Source organism: Anolis carolinensis, chromosome 4 (assembly GCF_035594765.1).
Source record: "Anolis carolinensis isolate JA03-04 chromosome 4, rAnoCar3.1.pri, whole genome shotgun sequence".
Taxonomy (NCBI): Eukaryota; Metazoa; Chordata; class Lepidosauria; order Squamata; family Dactyloidae; genus Anolis; species Anolis carolinensis.
In genome coordinates, this window is record NC_085844.1 from 41,381,990 (window position 1) to 41,392,565 (window position 10,576).

A 10,576-nucleotide genomic window follows, 5' to 3' on the forward strand; every position below is an offset into this window, starting at 1 on the left:
TAGACCACATTGCACAATATAGCAAGTTCTCACATTATTTCCAAGAATAAGAAACAACTCTATAAAACCCTTTACTGAAAGAGATGCCTAATGGATGTTCACAGCCATTCTGCTAGACTTTTGCCTTCTGCAAAGTTACATCACCCGGTTTGGCTGTTTTGCCTTAAGCACAATCACAAATTTCACAGGTCAAGCAAGTAAAAGCAAGGTGATGGCATTTTTAATGTGTGTACCTTTTTTTTTTGGTTTATGACTAAAGGTAGGTGGCCAGCTGCAGTTTCAGGAGCTCCTCTGTCCGTCTGGAACTCTGTTTGCAATACTACGAAACTAAATGAGAACATTGTAAGTGTTCTCCCCCCCACTGGAAATATAAATATTTTCTTCTCTAGAAAAGACTGCTGCCTAGTGTAACAGGAAATGATCTAATATATCATTTATTGGTCTAATATTTCTGAAAGGTTTGATTTTAATTTGGATCGTCAGCAAAGGCACTACTCACAGGTGCAATGTTAGACATGGGCTGCTGGAAAAATAGGTAGAAGGACATAATAACATGTTTCTTTAAGACAATGGTCATCTGAAACAACAATACCAAAAAGGACTCATATAGTAGGAATAGTAGCAGTGGTTGTTGTTTAATAACACATTAAATTGATCATGAAATCAGTGTGCTTAGTCCAGATGTTAATGACACTTTCAAGAATGATTTATTAAAAGTCATTTTACACTCCATGCTACCAGATCTGTAATCCAAATTCTTCAGTCATGAATGGGCAACTTTGGAGGTCATTTGGAACCTGATAGACTTGCTATAGGCCATGTGAGCTCCCCCCAGAAAAAGTGGTTTTCAAGGCCAGGGTGCCCTGTTCAGGAGAAAAAGTCCCCTTGGGAAGCTTCATGTTAGAATGTATTACAAAGAAAACATGCAGAAGTGCACCAAGCTGAGACTCCCAAGGTTCACAATAACAAGCAAATTTTGTTTGATCCCCTCCACTGTGCATGTACATGTGTGCATACAGTTTTGGAATTTGCAAAACACATTTACTTTCTGAATTTTTCTGGCTGGAATTCTGGCATTGCAATTAGAGCTAGGGGCACCATTTTAGGTCACAATACTAACTTCCTTTCATAACATAGTTCCAAACTATTTGCATTAATATAATCTATATTTTATTCAAGTGCTACTCAAAATGGTGATCCTTGGACTAGTGCTGCTTCTCAAACCATTGGCTGGTATCTGGTGAGTTTCTGGCACAGAAACAAACCATTGTAGACAATACAAACAAACTGTTGTCAGTCTCTAGCACAGTGGAAATGAATAATTGCTACTCCTCCACTTCAGATAGCCTGGGAAACACTATTCCAATCTATCAAGGTTACCCAGCATTTGGGAAATGTTTTAGAAATAAATTTACCATTGGAATTATTTTCACTTTAGATGCCCTTATGTAGTACATAACACGTTATATGATCCTATACAATTGTGAACTGGCATTTAGGTATGGCTAGTATGTGTCTTATTCAAAGGAATTAGGCTACTTTTTCCTTGGAAATGACTTTAGTTCAAAAAATCAGTGACACACACAGAGAGAGAGAGAGCTTCAGTTTTTTTAATATTTGCAAGGTTTTTGCATTCTTTCTCTCATATCTGTATCTATATATCCATTTATTAGTTTTTCTGTTTGTCTATCTAGGGGTGCATCTGCACTGTTTGACACAATTTTAATTGCCATGGCTTAACGCTGTTGAATTCATCATCATAGGCTATCACTTGTGGCCAAGTATGATTGTCTTCAGGGTAGAATCTTGGCAATGGGTCCATAAGTGACTGTAAAGACTTATTCTGGATTTGAGTGGTCTTTCACAATGGGATAGATTTATAGATGGAAGGCAGTCCAGACAAGGGTTTGCTTGATGTGTTTTCTTCTTGATATGTTTCTCCTTTTTACTCTCTATTTGTGCCTCTTCAAAATCCGCATCACTGTTGATAACAGCTGACCTCCAGTTAGAATGCTCTAAAATTTCTAGACCGATATCTGAGTATAGAAGAGGCCTGAACATCTCCAGCCAGCCATTCCATTGCTGCCATTGGGACTCCTCGTGAGCAGACTGCAGCCCCAAGCCCAGGTCAAGCAGAAGGAGTGGGCTGCCAATTAGGTTGCTAATATATCTACATTTTTGGAAATCTGCATGAAACCATCAGGAAAGCATCCATGCAGGGAGACCTTGAAAGAAATGATTTAATTATAGTACAGTACCTACATGGACTCATGGATATTAACTTAGTTTTTGCATTGATTTTTATCTAAAATTTCTAGACCTATATATGAGAATATACAGTATTTATTTAGGATACTCTGCCAGATGTATTTCTTTAAGCACATAGGACAAATTTATATTCACACATTTTCCTGATATGATTCATAATAGGCTTCTCTCCAATCCACTGCTCTAAAAATAATAAATAATAATAAAAAAAACCTTTCCCTAAGTGCCTTGAATCATGCAGTTACTGGACAGCTATATATTATACTATGAAGTATATGCTAAAATACATAGACTAATTTTTAAAAATAAAACGGACACAAAGATGAAATCTGTTTTTTAAGGCCACAAAATAAACATGGCTTAAGTTTAATCACTGAAAAATTTTCCCTTCCCTTTAAAACACATGTGCTCCAAAAGGACTATTGCTATACTGCTAGGTTCCCAAGGGGCAATTTGGACTAAAGGCAACATTATTACATCAGTACAAAACAGCTTAACCTTGAACTACTCTTGCAATGTTTTCCATCTCCACCCTTTTAGAAAGTCTTGTAGCCAAAACCTGATCTCAAGTCTTGTGTTCACTTATGACCATATAGAAAGAGAACTATTATTTCCTGTAATTTCACAGGATGCGTACATACAAAAAGTGTATGTGAATGCAATTTGAAATTCAGGTATTTGTAGTTGAAATCCTAGTCCCACCAACTGGTTAAGTAAGAAAAATATATAATCCAGTGAAAGATCATAGTATTTTTGTCACCTGATGCCTTGTATCTTAGGATGTTGGAATCTGTTTTTTCCTCAAGGGAATATGCAACTGCCCCTTCAAAGATTTGGTATCAACACTGATTTTTCTTCCAGCAATGGTACAGAACATGGTTTTCAGGTACATTTTATAAACTCTTTATTGACTCTAATCTGCATGTCAAGGTCTTGAGTCTCTGACCCCTTCTCACCAGACCTCTGGATCAGGGAGAATTATCTTGGGATGAGAGCACGGCCTTGGAAATTATACATACCTGCATACACTATATTATATTACATTGCACACTCATGTGTCATTTCTACACTGGAGCAGCTGCCATAGACTGTTTTCTGAAACAGAACTATACAAACCTTCTTTAATCAGTCCACAAGTCCTTTGTATTCTTTTAAGTATTAATTCAAAGGTGTTCAAAACCAAACCTAGGAAAATACATTTTGTTGTGTTTTCTGTTCAGTGCAGGGTATTATTTGAATTATATAGTCTTTGCAACTATGGCTAATGCTATCGTATTTAATGACATCACCAGGACCTATGCTAATGGGAACAGGAGACATCCCTATATTTTGGATTTTGGTTATGAAATCTCAAGCCCTTAGATCGGTAGTATCAATCATGTGGCCACACGTTTCGACACCTCTGCCTTAGATGCTCCTTCCAGCTGTTCCTAGAAGGTATATGTGTTGTCAGTATCTGGATGGGAGAGCACTTTTATTTATACAAGACTCCTAAAAAACCCTGTGACCCCCCCCCACACACACACACACACCCCGATCAAAATTATAACTAAAGAAAAAATCTGAAAGAATAATATATTATCCTTCCATTACAGATCCATCCAAACAATCCTATTGAAATGACTAGTAACAATCGCCACAGATTAAATAGTGAAGAGTAGAGACATCACACTGGCAACAAAGGTCCACATAGTTAAAGCAATGGTATTTCCTGTAGTAACTTATGGATGCGAGAGCTGGACCATAAGGAAGGCTAAGCAAAGGAAGATAGACACTTTTGAACTGTGGCGTTGGAGGAACAGAGAGTGCCTTGGACCACAGGAAGATCCAACCAGTCCATATTCCAGGAAATAATGCCCAGCTGCTCATTGGAGGGAAGGATACTAGAGGCAAAGATTAAATACTTTGGCCACATAATGAGAAGACAGGAAAGTGTTGTCGAAGGCTACCCCAAGACAGGAAAGCTTGGAAAAGATCATAATGCTGGGGAAAATGGAAGGAAAAAGGAAGAGGAGCCGACCAAGGGCAAGATGGATGGATGGTATCCTTGAAGTGACTGGCTTGACCTTGAAGGAACTGGGGGTGGCGATGGCCAACAGGGAGCTCTGACGTGGGCTGGTCCATAAGATCACGAAGAGTTGGAAGCAATTGAATGAATAAACAACAATTACATTGTTACATTTCTTATTAATGAAAAGTTCATAATTGTTTCAATATTTCAAAATAATCATCAATCTTTTTTTCCTGTAAAGCCAAAATTAATTTGGCACTTGGGACTAATTTTGCAACTTTAACAATCTGTTCATCTGTTGTCAGTGCTTCAATCCATTTCCATATTTGAGCAAACAATGTTTTTGCTGCTATTGTCATATATTGAAGAAACAGTCCATATTACTGTCCATTTTTATCCATAATGCCTGGCAAAACCATTTCTGGAGATATTATAAAATCTACTTTACAATTTTTGGATTAAGATGTATATCTCGTATATTAACCCAAAAACTTTTTGCCTTCTTACAAATTCATCATATATGGCAAAAGGGCCCTCCTTAACTTAACATCCCCAACATTGATTTAAACAATTCTTAGACATTTTTGACAGTTTATTTGGTGTTAGATACAGTCTATACATTTTATACATCTTTTACATTACTGCACTTTGCCTCTTAATTATAAATACTTCTATTAAATGCATCAATCTATCCTCCTGAATATATTGGTCATTCATTGGGTCTCCTTGGCTGAATGGGGATTTGAACCCAAGTCTCCAGAGTCATAATCCAACACTCAACCACTATATTATGTATATGGGCCCTCCTTATCTGAATAATTAGGTACACTTGTATCATAGTCAGTGACTTCAGCATTCTGATATTATTTTTAATAGTAAGCAAAATTACTTTTTACTTATCCTTGAACAACAATAAAAAGTTGTTTTAAAACTAGTATCAATGACTCTTTGTGGGCTATAAAATGGTAGTTGCAGTTAAATACATTTTGGAAAGTAATTTTCCATGACCTAATATTTCCACAACAAAAGTTTAAAATAGAAAGAAACCATATCAAACTGGTAATTAATAAGTATTAATTCGGCATTTGTTGAATTAAAACAAATACTGATTGCTTGGAAAAGCCCATGTGCCAATAAAGTGTTTGTGAACTGTACTGTGCCAAAGCACTTCAACTTTACGTCAAGGCTGATATAAGCATTTCAAAGGATGATATAGTCCATTTTCCCTACCAGCTTACAGAAACGGACCCTTGAGATTTTAGGGACTATATGTGAATAGCAGCATTTGTTTAAGGTCTTAAAATGTGACATAGAGCACTGAAAACCTAAAATACGTGTTCTTTTTTCACCTTGTAAATATCCCATTTAATATTAACTGCTCTTTCTAAAATAACACATTTTATATTTAGCTTTCTGTTATTGCTATGAAATGAACAGATAAATCATATCTAGACATATTTCATGGGCCTCTGAATCCAACATCAACACGACTGCTTCTGTATAAGCCCCACTAAAATGAACCTAGACTGGCCAGCAGGATTGGCTGGAGAATACCTGTGGTGTTAGATATGGAGGATACAGCAAAACAAAACAAAACGTAATCTTTGAAAAGTGAAAATAAAGTCTGAGAGTCAAGGGAAGAAATGTAACATTCAAAAAACAAAAAGCAGGATACAAGGGGATACAACTGAAACACAAACCAATCGATCATGTGTAACCAACTTCTAATCTTCAAATAAATACAAAGTATTCAATTTTATAAATGGTTTTTTAAAAAACAATTGTAGTTTCAGTTATTTGTTTTAATATAAATACAGTAGGAATATCTCAAGATACCTACTTACTTCATTAGCTATTGACTTGAGGGAAATATATATTATAGTATATAGGGAAATGCATTCAGCCAGCTCATTTGCTGTGTGGCCCTGGAATGACCAGCATGGGAAGCATCTTGGGTGGAAGCAACTGATCTGCCTTCCACCATGGAGTAATTCAGAGATATCTGTTTCTGAAGTGATCACAATTGGTTGCCTAATTCCCCAAGATTCTTTAAGGGGATTCCCCCATATTTGGTATGATGGACACATGGGTCCTGTTTATCTCCAAACTGGATTTGGCCCCATATGCCAAAACCAACTAATGATATGACTAAACAAACAATGATACCATGGATGGCACTGTAGGCCCCTGGGTTTTGGTTCCAATGTTCACAAACCATGGAGACCAACATCCATGGATGCTCAAGCTCCATTATATACATTTGCAAAGCAAAATTATATCCCTTATATAAAATGGTCAAATCAAGATTTGTTTTTGTTTTTTTGTGGGGGGGGGATATTTTTTAATTAAGTGGATGGTGAATCTTTTGATACAGAGGAATGAGGACTGACTGCATGAATGAAACAAAACAATGCTTCAAACACTGAGGAAGTGTGGATAAAGATGGTGACAATTTACTGCTGTTTTGGTAGGTGAAGTAGCTTATATGGGACAGGAATGGACCTAAGTGAAGCCTTTATTTTCTCCTCAGCTCCAGCTTGTGTCTGATTGGCTGGCATTCCAAAGCCCAAAGAAACCATAAACCTCATCACATTTGACTTTTTCAGTGTCCTAGGATGCTTCCAGGATGCTGGGAGGACAGAGCCCATCACATGACACAGGACTACTTCTGGTGGGGCTTCATCCTCCCAGCATCCTGGCAGCATCCTAGGACACTGCCCAGAGAACACAGGAATGGGGCCAGTGGAGGGGTAAGCCAGGCATTGATGGTTTCCCACTTGGGATGGTGAAAACGCTGATGAGTGTGATGCAGCGTGCAGGGCAACGGTTTCCCACTCTGCCTGCTGGATTCACCACACTGCCTGGAGAAACTCCCCACTATTGCCCATTTTTGGACCACAATCTGATAAGGTCCTATGTGGGTTTCTGGAAAAGGGAACAGCTCTGGCATCTGAAACATTGTAACTGCCCTTGCTATGCAGCTATGACACACAAACTGGCAATCATTGGCAAGTCAGGGAACTCAATTACTAAATATATTAAAGTAAACATTATCTCAGCAGTCTTAACCTTTAAAAATAAATAACCGCATTTTCTCTTTTGCAAATAATTCTCATAACAATGAGGTTTTGCTATCTTTTGCTAGTGATGGCTGATCCCATCATCTGCTAGAAGAACCAGGCTGCTGTGGTTCTAAAATATAGAGCTGGTTGACTTTTGGTGTCAGCATTTGGCATTATAGTTCTCAACCTTTGAGCCTCTAGGTATTTTGGACTTCAACTTCCAGAAATTTCAGCCAGTTTACCAATGGTTAGGAAGTGTGGGAGCTAAAGTCCAAAACACCTGGAGGCCCAAAAGTTGGGAACCAAGAAAATCTGACACTGAGATGAGGTGGTGCTGAAATACTAAGGATATTCCCTAAGAGAAGGCCTGTTATCTGAGCAGGCAGTTTGGCACATCACAAAAAGTCCAAGCTTGGTTACAGTGTGGTGAAGCACTGTGTTTCCCTATTAGCCAAAATGTGATGGGAAACAATTTTTGAATAGTAGGTAAAAGATACTCTGGGAAACCTTTACCTTTTTTTAGGTAAAAGATAATTACTTTTAAAACCATTTTTTAACACATACAATGAATAAGGATCTCATCACATGCAGGCTTCCCTCTGTTTCTAGACAATTTTAAAATGGAGTCCCATAGAGGCCATCTCGTGATGCAAAACTACTTTCAGGGATTTCCTGTGGGACTTTGGTTTTAAAATGACAAGAAACAGGCATTTTTGAAGTCAGGTACTACCAGACTCCAGGGCTCTCTTTTTGCATTGAAGCAGGGAAAGGTGGATACTTTACCATTTGATGAAAACAGCTGGATATCTCCCTTGTATTGCAAATGAAGTGATGATTGCTGTTAAAACTGTAAGGAGTTAACATGTTTGATGAGGGAGACAGCTAAACAACACAGAAAGGCATGGAAGACAATGCTAAAGAAGACAGTCCCCCCTTTCTTCCCCTCATAGGATGAGGTCCTGTGACAGCAATCCAGTCCTCAAAATATGGGAGATGTTAGAAACCACCTTAAATTTCACAAGACTGCTTTTCTACAAGTTCATTGAAGACCAGAGCTAACTATCAGGTTGGCCTTCATGATTATGAGCTTATTACTTTTGCACTAACAAAGTGCTAAAAATATAAAATTTGTAAGAATTATATTGCAATAGGATCATGCCAAACATTTATAATTTACAAGTAGAATAATAAATGTCAGTTTCTTTTGCTGTGAGACGACTGCACAGCTTACCCCATATATTCTCTTTATTTTGGCAGATGTATGTGTGTAAATTTTGCTGTAAGCAAAATTTTCCCTTCCAATTCCTCTGCTGAAAACAGAACTTAGCTCATACTTACAACAGGCGACAGATTCAAACCATCTCTAGCCTTCCAAGAGAATCGTATGCCCTTTCTACAGTTTTCTGTACATAACATGTGAGAGATGCAAAAGAATTGCATACAAAATTTCATGGTAATACTTGACACAATTGTTTCACATCATAGACTATGAAATATTGCTCTCATAAATTTGCTCTTTTTAATGGATCAGGGTGTGTCAAAGAGATCTTTATGAATGATCCAATATATGCTCAGTCACAATATAACAGTGATATTCAACACGTACTGAAACAGGGCACTCTAATGATTCACCTCCTCTATCTCCACCCATTAATTCTGCCAGCATTTAAAGAAATCCAGCTGCACCTGTCATACACCAGTTCCTACTTCACCACTCCCTTTGCCTTCCTAGTGCATTTGAATAGTGAAACCAATTATTCCATGATTTGTTGCTATTCTTTGCCATCAAATTAGGCTTGGCCCATAGTGATCCTAACAATGAGAAATTTCTGAGACCCTTAGATATCAAAGCCCCTGTACACATCTTGTAAATCCAGGTTGTGGTTTCCTCTATTGAATCAATAATTTGATTTCTGTGCATCAAGAAAAAAATCTTGTAAAATGGAGTTGAGCACACCAGTGGTCATTGTTTGTTGCTCACAGGGACCATCCAACACATATAAATCTTCCCAAGATGTATTAAAACTTAGCTGGAAACAATAAGTTATTGCCCAGAAAATGAATCACTCTGTATTTTTTTTCTAATAAGATTAGTTTTATAAGTGAGGGATGTAATTGCAAAGTTTAGTTCCATATATATATATATGAGTAATGAAATCGCTGCCTAGGAGTAAACAACAAAAGTACAAGCCCCAGAACCTAGAAATTTGGCAACACAATCCACCATCCTTGCCTCTAGGTTTGTACAACAAAATTACACATCACGAAAGTCAAGTAACTTTGGACATATTCCAATGTTGTGACTGCGCCTTCGGGGATTATGGTTGATGGTGATGGAATTCGAAGAGGAAGAAAAAACCCTCATGATGAGGGTTCACTGGAGGAGTTGCGCAGGAAGCGACTTAGAGAGCTATATGGGGGATCTTCTGAGGAAGATTCAGATGGGGAGATGGATGCTGAAGAACAGGTGGTGGCTGGGGAAGCGGGCACTGAATGGGCACAGCCACCGGAGATGTCTGGGGATTTGGGGTCTATGGATACTTCTGAACCTGGGGTTTCTGCAGGAGCTGATCCCAATTGGGATGCTTGGAGAAGGGAGGATGGTTCTTTAAGTGTTCATGGGGCTAAGTGTGGGCAGGATGATTGGGACTCCGACGAATTGCTAGGTACTCCAGATCCACGAGCTCTAGCTGTGTGGAGTTCAGACTCTGAGTAGATTTGGGACACCTGGTGTTTGGGTGTGAGTGTTTGGTCACCCAGGAGGAAGGGGAATAAAATGGGAATGTTTGGCCACTGCACTTTGCGTGTGGCAAGGTGTTGCTGAGGCTCCATTGGGATCTCTGTGCTTTCGTGAAGACTGGACTTGGACTGTGATTCGGATCTGCTGATACCATCTTTGTGCCTTTTCGTGGACCTGGTTTGGATGACTGCACCCTCTTCGGACTCTGGATTGGTATTTGACCTGGCTTCTCTCTTCGCCCTCTGACTGACTACTTTTCCCGGCTTCTGACTACTGGTTTGTCTTTCGGAATTTCTGCTGCCTCCTGACCTGACCTTGGATTCTTCTGACGACGGCTATTCATCATCCCTTTGAGGCTCTCGGCTTAGCTGCACCGTGGAAGCAGTTTTACTGCTTTTCTAGTTTGTTATTTTCCAGCAATTAACTCTATTTGTTTTCCAAAGCTGAATTGAAGCGTTATTTAGTTTTTTATTGAATGCCAGCATGAGAAATTAG